A 13876-nucleotide genomic window follows, 5' to 3' on the forward strand; every position below is an offset into this window, starting at 1 on the left:
CTTGAGGAGATGCAGCTGGAGATAAGGGCTGTGTCTAAAACAACTCATCCTGAGCTGAAATAAATAAAGAAAAACTGAGATTTATGTACAAGCATTTGCAGGTACATAAGTCCAAGGTATTCTAAGGTACATAGAGGTGTGAAAAGCAACTAGATAGATGAAGCGTCTGGGCAACAAGAACTGTTTTCACATGGGAAAAGAAGAAGTTGCATGAATCATGATATACTTCCAACTTAGATTTTACAGTAGTGAGGTTTTATGGAGGAGAGTTATCATCTAAATGTTAGCATGCTTTGTTTCTAAGACACTTATCTGTTGAAATCCTGTACTTCGAACAGAAAAAAAAAAAGTGACAGAAGTTAGAATAAACCACTTCATGGAGCAAAATAGCTGCATGATCTACCAAACCCTGTCTTGTGATGACAAGCCACATGAAATCTGTGCAGATAAGCCATCACGAGTGGCTAGTTTCCCCTGTGTCTCATTGACAAGGGGTGGGGAGGACTATGTGTAATTAATACCCAGGGGGAAAGTAGGGGACATCTGTTGAAGTAATCCCTCATTACTCTCAAGTGGGTATTGATCAAATGAAATCAAATATGCTTTTGTACTCATGTTCCTTTGGACAGCACAATCTGGAGATGGTCCAAGCAGAAGTAGCGGAGGAGCTGTTAAGTGGCCTGGTGGTACAGCATCCCACCCACTGCTGCATGCCTGGAGGGGTGGAGGAGGTGGGAGAGGGGGAGACCCTCTGCTGAGATGAGCCCATGCACCACACTGCTGGTGGGTGTAGAGGACAGACTCGTCCAGTCTGGGTGAGTATTTAAGGGTGAATTTTGTTTTGTTAAGATTTTCACATGTGGTCTTTGATTAAGCTAGAAGTAGGAGGACAAAAATAAGTACTTGAAGGTTGGAAAAAATCACCTGTCATTTGTTCAGGAAACACAGGTTATTCTGTGACTGTGCAAGAGAAGTTTCTGGGTGTGGTGTGACTTATCTTTTCCTGTTTCTCACTGTTATTCAGCAACACGATGGCCTTTGAATTGCAGTTATTATCTTTACGTGATAAACTTGGTTCTGGTGACAAGAGAAGTAATGTTGTAAGCAAGACCATTTTCCTCTCCCCAGTTACTTTGGTTTAAGTAACTTACGTTAGGGAGAAAAGCAAAGTACAATATAAATATACCCTGTCCTTTTTATCCAGCCTTTCAGTAATATTGTAGTGTGCCAGGTAAGGACTTAATGTTAAGGTTTTGACATTATGTACAATGATGTTGCAAAAAGCTTATGTTGTTTTGACAAAGATAATTTTACAAAGATAAGATGCAGTGTTAAAAAAACAAAACAACAAAGCAGCAAAACTAACTGCTTTCTCTTTCTTCACCCAGATCACAATTTTTCAGGAAAGCTAGCTACACAAAATTTTTCCTCTAAAAATTGTAATTACAATTCATTTGAAATTTCAAAGACTGGAAATATTTAGAGCACAGATATCCGGGTTCATTTGCTATGAGCAAGGCTAAGCACAGTTCTGCACATTGGTCTGTCCTGAGTGACTGGTGTGATATAAATGTGTCCATCCACACTTACGCCTCCAACTCTGTAGAGAATCATTCTGAGAAAAGCTGAGATGGATGAACCAGAATTTAATGGCAAAAAATGTTGTGTCCTTGTGGGTGACTGGGACAGTGTCAGTGGTTAGAAATTTACACCTAGCTCACACTTCACTACACAGTTTGGGTAGGGGTGAACGGCCAGGCCAGGCAGGAGACACGCTGCTGAGGTTCCTCCTTCCTCCTATGCTGGAAACACACTTTTCTGGGGACTTTCTGAGACATTTGCTTTCAAAATTCACAGAAAATGCAAAACCTGATAAAAAACAGATTCTGCTGGTCTGTATTATGGAAGCAGCAGACAAAGAGATTTCAATGGGTTTTGCCACACATCCTAAAGACCCTGGGCCAAATTCTACATGATGTGGAGGGAACTGGTGGAGGTGGAGTTGAGCTTGGGGTGAAAACAAACTGTAAGTGATGAGCCGACCTCCCTGACTTGCCGCCTTGCCTTGGCTTCGGGTGATGCTGGAGAGCCCAAGGGGAGCATTGCTGGGGCAGGGATGGATGCCCTGAGCTGTGTGAGCATCCAGCCGGTCCTCAGGTTATAAACACGCGGACCTCAGAGTAAAGCCACAGCGCTAGTGTTTGCTGGCATATAAGATATGTGGAGAGTAGGAAAGAAACTGAAATTCTGCTGGAGGTGAGGAGGCTGGACATCTGCTGTGCAGCAGTGTGCTGCTGCTCTCCCAGCACGGCTGAACGCCCGGGCACCCTGAGACTGGTGTGAACCTCTGACTGTGCCCACCAGCTTGCACCTGAGAGTCAGCTGGTGCCTTTCCTCTTGGTAATTAACTCTTTCTAAAGAGGCAACACTGTAATCTCCTGTAGTCGCAAATGGGAATTCCCCTCCGCAGACAACCTTGTAAAGGGCTGTTTAGACTCTCCCCAAACAGAGCCTCCAGAGACAAAATATCCTCTTCACACCTATAAGACCTGAATCTATGGGAAAAAAAAAGGTCCTGAGGTGTCCTCAGTCCTGCAAGTTGCATCCTGCCATCCCTGGATGTGAGAGGGACAGGGAAATTTGAGGTAAAGGATGTTTCTCTTGAGAAGAGGCCTTAACAGGTTTCCCTTGGGTAATCTCCAAAGCCAGCTCCAACACCAGTCCACAACTGAGTGGGGCCAGGACCCCCAGAGAAAGAAATATCCCCTGTACCAGGGTTTTTCATTTCTCCTTTGGGGATGGGCTACTTTGTGCTCTGTCCAGGTGAGCTGCTACATATCTCACCTATCCTGTGGCAACACCACGCCTGGTGGAAGGACTGCTGATGGGACACAGGACATTTGAACACAGCCCGGATTCGGGCTGAGATGGCTTGCAAAGAGGCTTGGAGCTGGACAAGGGGCACCCAGTAGCCCACCCCGGGAGTTGGTGAGCATAGGCAAGCAGAGGTGTGGTCATGCTGACCTCTAGCCTCCACGCAGCACCCCATAGCAGAGAGGCTGGTGGTAGATCGTTTGCTGTAAATTTGTCATTTTTCATTTCTTTTAGTTAGAGAAATAAAAATATCTTGATTCTTCATAAGCTTATTTTTTTTTCCTTGCGTGTAATCTGATCTGAGAGCTATTTAATTCTCACTTACATGGCACTTTTTATTCTGATAGCAAATCACTTCTAAATTCTTTTACTTGTGTCTCTATGTAATTCTTGGTACAAATATGGGAATTACTCTTTCTTAAATTAATGCTTTCCTGACCTGATGGAGGAAACCAATGGCACATTGTTTTCTCTTACATAATATAGGAAAAAAAATCAAATTTTTTGATTGCTTTTGCGGTTTGTTTAGCCCTTGTAGAACACAATAATTGAGCAGAATTAAAAATAAAGAACATCATTGCATCTTCCAGACTGAGGAACCAAAGGGTCCTTTCCTCAACCTGTGCTGGAGGAGCTCAGTAGGCAGAGCATGGCAGTGGAGCTGGGTGGATGGTGCAGACACGTAGGAGTGAGGAACTTTTTTGCATTGCCACATAGTGCCAAAACTTGATGGTTGAACTCTAACCCAGCACCCTGTGTGTCATCCATTTGTTCTTTTGACATCTGACTTGTTTACAGCATGAACACTTCTCTCCCACATACAGGGATCAAAACTCCTCAAGGTCTAGCGCCAGATGCCAGAAGATAGGGTGGTTTACACATTTTGAACAGAGGGTAGGTAAAAAATTTTGCCTGGTATGAAACTTTTTCAAGGGTTTGACTTTGCTTATTTTTCGTGTGGATTAGATGGTTACACAGGGGCTTCTAAAGGTTAATGACACTGGAGAGCCTTTATACTGTAGGTTATCTCCCTAGGCCAATTTTTGTCTGAAGTCAAACATTTCTTCCAGTTCAGAACTGACAGTCGATGGGCTGTGTAAAATGATTAGATCTTTTCAAGGGATTTCCATTTCATCAAAACAGAACATGGCCATTTGTAGAAGGATGAGTTTAGGAATGTTTTGGACATCTTCCCAAGTCTGAGTTGCACTCACAACAAGGCAAAATTAGAGGTTGCCAAATCTAAAGGCAATAAATATTTTTTTTTCTCATCAAGCTAATCCCAGCAGTAGTAAATATCTCCTCTGGAGATAACAAAATTCTCAACATAAAGGGAAAAAGTGTTCAGTAAACATCCTGGTTCTGTATCTAACATTTCCCTTAAACATTAATGTAATGGAAAGTATTGTTCTTATGTGATACAAGTAAATAACCTCACTTCTTCCTGAATGCAACTTACACCCACAAATTCTATAGCAGTTGCTTGAAGAAGGAAAACAACCAGTGTCATTCTATGTTAATTATTAGAAAACTAAGCTTCTTAAACAAACCTGATTCCATGCTTTGCTGGTGTCAATTACTAGCCTGGCTGATAAAAGCAATTATGTAGACTTTGGTGAGGTATTTGTGTCGGTATTGTATAATGTTTGGACAGAAAAATCTAGCAACTCTCGCTGGCAAAAAACCCATGCCTGTTAAAATGAGAACCGATGCCCCAGCAAAATTACTAACAGGTTGATAATAAGAAATCTTCAGCACATGACTTCTCTAGTTATTTTTGGCAGAGATCAGTGCCAGATTTGATCTCATGCTACATTTTCATCTGCGGCCAGGAAGAAAATATGAAGTCACTACTGATAAAACCCAAAGATGACAGGACGACTGGGAAACCAGCAAAAACAGAGGAGGCAGAGGAGTCAGACTGTGTAAAATAGAGGGATTTGCAAACTAGAGCCACTGAAACAAAGGCACTTTAATACAGGCAAATACAAGGTGGGGCATTATATCCTGAGAACAGCAAAAAGCGCAGGGGGCACAGTGGGCAAATAGCTTCGTATCAGTTCACAGTTCATTACAGGGGTAAAAGGGGTGATGCAATTCATGGACGTGTAAGCAAGCTAGAGGAAGAGGTGATTCTTGCTCCTGTATTTCTCATCGCTGAGATTTTTTTCCATGCTAGTAATTCTAAGTCATTTTACTGGTACTTCCCAGGTCTCACTGAGATCACAATTTTATCATTATTACAGATATTTTTCCACTGCAAAGAGGGTGTTTATCCCTTGATTAAGGCAATAAGTCACTGCAGAAATAGATAAAAGCCAGCTAGATGAGCTTCTCACTTAACTTCCTTGTTTATGCCACAGTGGTTTATTCTCATCTCCCTTGATAACCTTGAAAACCTCAGAGTAAATAAGTGGGTCATCTATTTCTCCCAGTTTATAACATTAATCATTGTATAAGCTGGATACAAATTCCCTGGTACATCTCAACTGTGTTATGATTCAAAGAAGCCAGACATACTGATCTGCAGCCAACTGCAAGTGGCATACAGAGAACTGTGGCCCAGTACTTTTCCTTGTCGTTTGACAACTTTTCAGATCTTTTGCTTTGTTAGAAAGAGAAATAGATGATGGAGCCAGGTAGTTCTTTGATGCAATTCCACTGACTGCAAAGGAAAACCCTGTTTTCTTGAATGTATTATTCATGCAAGTGGAGGATATATTGTCTTTGGCAACAATGCCAAGTATCTTCCCATCAACACTTATTCCAAACAGTCCTGATGTGATATAACTTCATTTTGCTCTAATCTTCTACACTGAGAACATATTGGGCCTGAGCTAGGAATTATTTGAGAATTCAAATACATTTCTAGAATACTGATAAAATAACCAATGAAATGGTAACGAAGTGGGCTTAGTATTTAGCTGTTGTTTAGTGCAGAGACACGCATCTGGTTCCACTTGCTCCCTTTGGGGAAGTTTCATTTTGATTCCTCTATATCCCATAGTGTATCTGAAAGAAAACAAGACTAAGTGACTTCAGAAAAATGAAAAAGGAGTCTCAAAAGGTGAGACCCAGTTGGTCCCAAATTTACGTTGTTAGTGAGGAGTATGTTCTCAATGCAGACAGAAATATTCACTATCGTTATTTATATATCAGACCTTTCACCTCAGGATGTCAGAGGATACTGTAATCATCAATGAATTTAATCTAATGACTACTGAGGAGAGTTAGGTAAGTGTTGTTTCTCCGATTTCATGCAGAATGAATTTATAAATGGAAGAAGTGAGAGGTTGCCCAGGGAGGTGGTAGATGCCCCGTCCCTGGAAACATTCAAGGTCAGGTTGGACATGGCTCTGAGCAACTTGGTCTAGTTGAAGATGTCCCTACTCATTGCAGGGGGGTGGGACTGGAATTGCCTTTAAAAGTGCCTTCCAACCCAAATCATTCTATGATTCTACAATTACCTCAGATATACAAGGCATTTAAATGCCTAGCACCCATTGATTTCAGGAGGCACTAGTCGCCGTGCATTTTGAGTGTCTCTGTGGTTTGCCCAGCATCAAACTGACTAGTCAGGAAGCTATGAAGTAAAAGGCAATCTGCCTATGGCCCTGATTTTCTAACTTTCTCCAAGAGGAAACATCACCTTAGAAATGGGTTGTGAGATTCTTCTCATCAAATGTGTCACCTTTACAGCGTAAACATCTACATCTGGACTAGTCATCTGGATGCTCCTTCTTGTCAAGGGAGGGAAAGACAAAGGAGACGAATTCCAGCTTGAGTGTCTGCACCGCAAAAGCGGAATACCAAAATGCAGCCTACACTGGCTGTGGTCATCCACTTACCCTTGCCTCTCATATTTGCTATCCTGAGGTTCACCGGAAAAAATTACAAAACATATCCAGGGGATTTCCAAGCAGTCCTTGATGCTATCTTTAGAGTGCTGTAATGCAGTTTCAGAATAAAGAACTTGTTTGTACTTTTTCTTGTGTCTACTTGTCTCTGCTTCACCCAGCTCAAAACAAGAGAGTTTACAGATTAAACACTTACTGGGTCCACATGCCTATAAAGTTATCACCTTCTGGTTTTGCTGACCTCTGTGATGTCCTGTGACTATTTTCCTTTTATTATAGGCTTTGCTGGGTTAATTTTATCTGCTGATATTTTCATATTTGCAGTATTAAACCAGGGATTTATTCAATATTTATATATTAGTAAGTATTTTTAAATAGCTTATTGCTTTTTAACTGGGCAGAAATAAGTCACGATCGATATGATCTAGCTCCACATTCCCTAGGACTGAAAATATTTAGTTACACCCTGAAATATAACAGAAAGAGCATGTTGATAAAAAGAGGTTAGGCACAAACACAGCTCCAGCGGCTATACTGTAGATGTTATTATTACAGGCTCAGCCTTCATTGTAGAGAAGAAAAAAAAGAGATAAAAACTACCCATGACTGCTATATTTCCTGCTGGACTTTGATGAGAGCTTAATTCAAAGCTATTTCCAAATAGGAAGCGTTGTTAACTGAAAAAAGTAAATACTGTGAAATTTGAAAGATCAGCCCCTTTCAGAGCACGCCAGACTTCTGCATTTCTACAGATGAAGCCATCTGTGAGATGAAGGCAAGCATAAACGAGGGGCATTAGGTGCTGGAAATTTTCAGCAAGCCATGCTTGTGATCCTCGCCTTCTCCAAAGTCTCGGGGAGTGGAGGAACATGCCCGACACAGGAGCCGGCATGAGGGTGGGGGAACAGTGAGGCAGAGGCCTTGTGGTGCAAGATGAAACCACAGGTACCTTGGGGAGTTGGTTAAAGCTGGAAATGCTGTGCCATCTACAGCACATGTGGACACTTCTGTAAGTGAACATACAGCCGCACAGTGGAAAGCTCAACAAAGCTCTGCACGTTAAAGACTAGCTTGTTCTTGGTCACATCTGTTGGCAGGTTTCTCTTCTGGAAGATGAGAGTGAGCCTGGATCAGAGAACAGACAGTGAGGTAACTCAACATTGTAAATGACGTTGTGGTTGTAGTCAACTTACAATGTGCAGACACATGAAACACCCAAATCCTCAGAAAATCTTCCCACTCTGAGGAGTGCATAGCGGAGCCCAGAGTGGAAATTTCATGTAGCCCCAGTGCAGGGGAGATGAGAAAAGCTTAAAGATCTGATGTAGCAGCAAACTGTCTGAGCTGAAAGTCAGTTAATTAAATAATGAAACTCCAGTGATATGAAATTCTGCTTTAATGGGTCTTCCCTGCTGAGGGCCCCAAAGAAAATGCAAGAGGAAAAAAATTCCCGTGATGAGTACATTAAATTTGACATTCACGTAGACTCAGGTTTGGCTGGGCCTGATGGGACCTGAGCTACACATCTGGTCTGAGTAATGCATTTTGAACTTTAATGGTGCACACTACTGATATGACTCAAATGCACAGGAGCGCCGGCAAGCACCGGAGGCTTTCCTGCCTCCAAGCACCTGACCGGGCGCCAGCAGAGAACAGCTCTGCCAGGGGTCATCATTCATTGCTCTATCACCACCACCCAAACTTCCCTCTTTTTAAAAAAATCTCTGGAAATGATGACTTTTTTCTTTTAGGCAAATGTAGGCTGGTCTAGACATGCACATGACTGTGAAAAAGCCAACACGCAACATCATCCTTTTCTGTTAGACTGTGCATTAATAATACGTGAAAGAAAAATAATGTGACCTCTTCCCTCCAGTAGAAATAAGTCTTGTCCTCACTGCAGGTAATAAGTTCCAGGCTAAAGAAGCTATGAACTATCATGCTGAAATATCAGTTTGGCTGCTTTTCTTGCCTTTTAAGTGGCTGTGCATTAAGGATCCCAGCAAAGGCTAAGACACCTAATTCCCATTAAACTGTACCCAGCAAGCAGTGGAAGATGTGCATATATTCAAATGAGATCTTAATGATGATGTCTCCTTAGATAGGCATGCCTTTGTGCCATGGTGATTGCAACAGAAGCAAATGAAGGTCTATCTTTTCACTCCAGAACATATAAAAGGATGTAAAAGACTGTTTTTATGAGATAGCTGGTCGAATCCCCATCCTAGTTATCCTACAGCATACCTGCAGTAAAGTTGCTGAAGCCAATCAAATTATTCCAGGTTTATACCAATCTAAACATTACCGGAGTTAGCAGTAAGATGTTTGCCAGGTGTCACTGCAGTGCGCGCTCTTCCGTCACCAATGTCAGGTAACAGCAAACGAAAACGAGTCCTGCAGGCAGGAATGTTACCAAGTGGGACTTCTGACCGGGTGCCTCACGGTACATAATTCTTCATGCCGTGACCAAATTCTGCCTTGCAGTACTCAACGGCGTATCTGAGAGCGGTCAGTAAGAAAAGCACTGAAAGCACAAAGCACCGCACAGAGCTGCGTTCTTGGGCGTAGATCCCCAGCTCACTGGCTTTGCTTTACATTGTAAATGAGCAGGGGATTTTGACCCCTTCTTGTGATGTGCCACCAAACAGTCGCTTTTTTAAAAAAAACAGTACCGGCTGGGAACTGGGCTAACTTGCGATGTGCATGTGTATGAGCTCATGTGAATCCCTTGACAAGGAGCCATAACCAGAGAACAAAACCTAAGTTCTCCCCTCCTCCAGTAATTCACCGGGGCAAATCTGACTTCCTGCCCAGCACCATGGATGCGTACTAGAGCATAGCCAAAAATGGGGGGGGGGGGGTGGACAGAGGAAAAAAAAAAAGTCAAATCAATAACAGAAAGAATCCCTGCTGTTAGAGATCGGGTGTGGTGGGTGGGGGGAGAGGTTACATATGTAATATTATTCACTTTAGTGAGGCCGGAGGAGGGGGCAGTCTGGGTAGCATGCCGTAGGATGTCTTTCAATATTAGACACAGGGAGTTTTTTGAAAATTAACATTAGTACAAAAAGAAGTCATCATAAAACTCCCAAGCAAAATTACCTGCTCTCATTTTAGGTTTCTGTTTGACAGACATTAAATACGTTCAGGTTTTATTTTTTTTCAATATATATATATGTATATACACATACAGGCTTTTTTCCAATAGACATTTACCTTGACAAATGGAGACGCAGTCCCACCAGGCTGACCAGGTTTCCTACAGCAGCTGTTTGGTCTAAAAGGAGTGTGAGAGCCCTTTGCAGGGGTGCTGGGCTGCCCGGAGGCAGAGAGAGGGCAGCCACGGCTCCGGCCAGGTCTTTCTTCCTATGCAGCTAGGACAACCCTTCTGAACCAGGCAAGGGTTGATGCTGTCAGTATTTATCACTGATGTGGGAGAAAGTATCAGCCCAGAAATGACTGAACCAGTTTACATTAGCCCATTGAAGCCGCTTCCACCAGGGACAGGTTTGTTACACCATGTGTTAAACACTAGCACCTGAGAAATGGAGCACTCCGATGTGAAGGCACCTGTACTGTTAACTCCAGATTTTAAGGGGCCTTGGCAGTTTAATATGAACTGAAATTGTAACTGTTCAACGTTGTGGTTTTCTATTTTGGTGCTGTACATATTACACCACAGTGTCCTACTCAAGTATGCGGGATAAAATTATGCAGTCACTGCTCCCCTGTGACTTTCACCTGAACAAAACATGCATCATATCACCACGTGGAACCACTTCTTTTGCAAGGATTGAATGTGCAAGCTGACATCATGCACTGTGGTCTCACGGTCCGAAGTGCACAAAGTTGTGCTCAGCATTAATTTTTGGAGACTGATATCCGACCTCTATATGCTACTGAAATTCTCAAAGGCCCCCTCAAATAATGCTTGAAATCCTTCAGCCCCTCTGTCAGTAAAATCCTCAGGTACTGAGGATCTCTCTGGTGAGTCTATGTCCCCATTCCCACGCTGCAGAGGTACTCAGAGGCCTCCCTGATACCAAGGTCTCAGCAGGACTCTCGAACAAAGCGTCATCTTGGGCATCTGAACTAGCAGGTCTGACATAGCAGCTTAAAAGTGCCTGCTGTGCCTGCCTGGAAGAGGACCTGAGTCAAGTTTCCCAGTCCTAGGTGGGAAAGAGACGTTAGCATATCCCAAGAGCTTTGGTGTCATGTTTTTTCTGCTTGTATCCTGATCACTGAACTGCCTTTTCTGCTATTCCTATCACTGTCAGTGTAAAGGCACAGCTGCCAGATGTGGCTGATTTAACTGACGTTCCGTACAAAAAGATGCGAATCTACAGCTCCAGGCTTTGTAGGCAAAAGTTTTTGTTTTCCTTTTTGAAGTGACTTTAGACACTTCTGGGGAATGGGGTGGTATCGGTTAGCATAGTCTGCAGCACATGCAGGGGCATCAGGATGAAACACGCCTGGCAAAATGGCTGTTACTCGTGATTCCATCAATCGCATAAAAAGTAGGTATGCAGCCACTCCTACGCCTACACCAACTGGAACAAAAGTCCGGGGACAGACTTGTTAGTAGGCCGTGTTGCAATAGGACAAGGGGTAATGGTTTTAAACTAAAAGAGGGTAGATTTAGACTGGACATAAGGAAGAAATTTTTTACAATGAGGGTGGTGAAACACTAGAACAGGCTGCCCAGAGAGGTGGTAGGTGACCTATCCCTGGAAACATTCAAGGCCAGGTTGGATGGAGCTCTGAGCAACCTGGTCTAGTTGAAGATGTCCCTGCTCATTGCAGGGAGTTGGACTAGATGACCTCTTAAAGATCCCTTCCAACCCAAACTATTCCACGATTCTACGAAATGTTTTTCATCTACATTTATTGCAACCCTACTTGCTCCAGGCCATCGGTGGGTCAGCTGGAATCTGTGCACCAAGTTGCACGGCAAGCAGCTCATGAACAGCTAATCAAATAAGACCTCTTTACTTAACCACTTCTTGGTAACAACCTCCGAGAGGCACAGCTCACCCATGCGGCCTGCCCACCGCGAAGGAGCAGCGCTGCAGGCTGTGGGTCCCCTCCATCTGCAGGTAGCTCTCCTTCTGCTCTGCTGGGAGAGGTGGAGCACTGGGCAGGATGGGGCCAAACAAGTGCAGCAAGAAAGGATGGGCAGATGGCTCACAGGCCATAAAAATGATGCTTTTCCCTCCTGTGTAAATGTGGAACATTGCAGCCTGCACCTAAGACTGTAACAGCAGGGAGTCTCCATTCTTGCTTTCCCTGCAAAACGCTGACCACACTGAGTCCTGCCTGGGGCTCCTGGGATACACACTTAGGTCAGTAGGTTGATGTGCGTGTTTTGATCTAACACATTGCATGCTGTTTGCAGCTGCCAGACCTGCTTACATGGGCTACTACTTCAGATCACCCCAAAGACTTGCTGAGCAGAGCACCGAAGTATCAAAATCTATGTTCTCGCTACACTGAACATTTAGTAAGTGCTTTCTTCTTATTGTAAGTTATCTATTAATATAGTGGTTAGATCCCTAAGAAATCCAGAAACACAGATAATATTCAGATTGTCATATAATCATCTAAAAGTATCCCTTCCCCAAACAAAATGAATGTCGAAGCACAGCCTGTGCAGCAATTCCTTTCTGCACTGCATATAAGGAATTTCTGTGCAATGTGAATAGTTAGTAAGCCAATTGTTTCACACCAGTTTTGCCTTTCTGCTAAGGGAAAACTCTCTGGCTGTGAAAGATTTGCGACTTTGCAAAGAGGCTTCCAGAAGTGGTCACAAAAAGGGAGAATCCAAATAAAAGCTCTCTCTTGCAGAACAGGAAGGAAAAAAATACATGAACTTGACGAGGTGTCTGGCCAAGAAGCAGAAAGCATCAGAGGGTCAAAATCCCCTAAGGACATTAGGGAAATCCCAGAGTATATAAAAAACAAGGTCCTACTAGCTTTAATGTTCCCACACAAGCAAATCACAAGAGACAGGCTGGGCACTGATTTACATAGGAGCTTCAGAATGAGACGAGCCTCATGTGACTTTGGGGTTATGAGTAACGGGCCCAGAAAGCAGCAGAGAAAAATCAGTGTGACCTGGGGCACTTCATCCGAAATCCTTCCTCTCTGCAGAAGTTACAGAGTTCATCAGCCTCCTGGAGGCTCTGCCTTTCCAGCACGCAGGGGCTGATAGCTGCCAAGGCTGGATGCCATGAGCTGCCTCCATCTCCTGGTGGAGACATGCTTCCCAGTCTTTGCCTGCTTTTTCAGTGCTGCGGTGTCCACCTGGTGCAGAAGTTCAATGAATTGGGCAGGCATGTGAGTTGCATGAGTTGTAAAGAAGGGGAAGGCGGGTAGGCATAAATGGAGAGTCAGATCTTGAAAAGAGGCATATGCTCTAGAGATGGGGTTGGCAGATCTAGCAGCTCTGCTCTGGGGGAGTAGGCTGACTTCTAGGTTGTCTGGTCCAGAAGGAGGGATATGCGAGTCCAGGGCGAGCTAGGCCAAAGCATAAGGAGAGCTGTGCACACCAGGAAGGTGGACAGGCATCCATGAACGCGGGCTAGAAAGCTGAGAGATTTACAAGGACCGGGTAACCTATGGCAGAAGTACTCGGGAACCTAACATCTACGTGGCTGCAATTGGGAAAGCACTGAAGCATGTGCCGAGGTGTGCTCCTGAACAGTTGGAAGGGATTAAAGAGTTAATCAGGATAGAGAGCAGCCGACCTGAAGAGATCAGCCTCTTAGGAAAGGGTCCTCCTTCCTGACTGCACAGGGCGGTTTGCAGCCCTGACTCATGTTTTCCTTCAGATCATGGGCAACACCTAGAAGCCACAGCGGTGCAGAGTGTCGCCTGTCTAGGTGGAAGTCTGAAACACCTGCAGGCCAGTACAGCCATACTCAGGCCACACGGAGGGAGCTTTACAGTGCAGAAATCCCCAGGCACTGGGGCTGGGCTAGGCTGAGCTTGGGATGAGAAGACAACTCCCCTTTCAAGTACTTTTCTTCAATCAGCATTTGGCAACTTGCTTTTCAGGAGCTATCGAGCGACCCAGATGCCAAGGACGAGAGGCGAGGGGCTTCCCTGCTGCCCCTGGTGAGCGAAGGTGGCAGTGCTGGCCATGC

Source organism: Opisthocomus hoazin, chromosome 2, assembly GCF_030867145.1.
Source record: "Opisthocomus hoazin isolate bOpiHoa1 chromosome 2, bOpiHoa1.hap1, whole genome shotgun sequence".
Lineage (NCBI taxonomy): Eukaryota > Metazoa > Chordata > Aves > Opisthocomiformes > Opisthocomidae > Opisthocomus > Opisthocomus hoazin.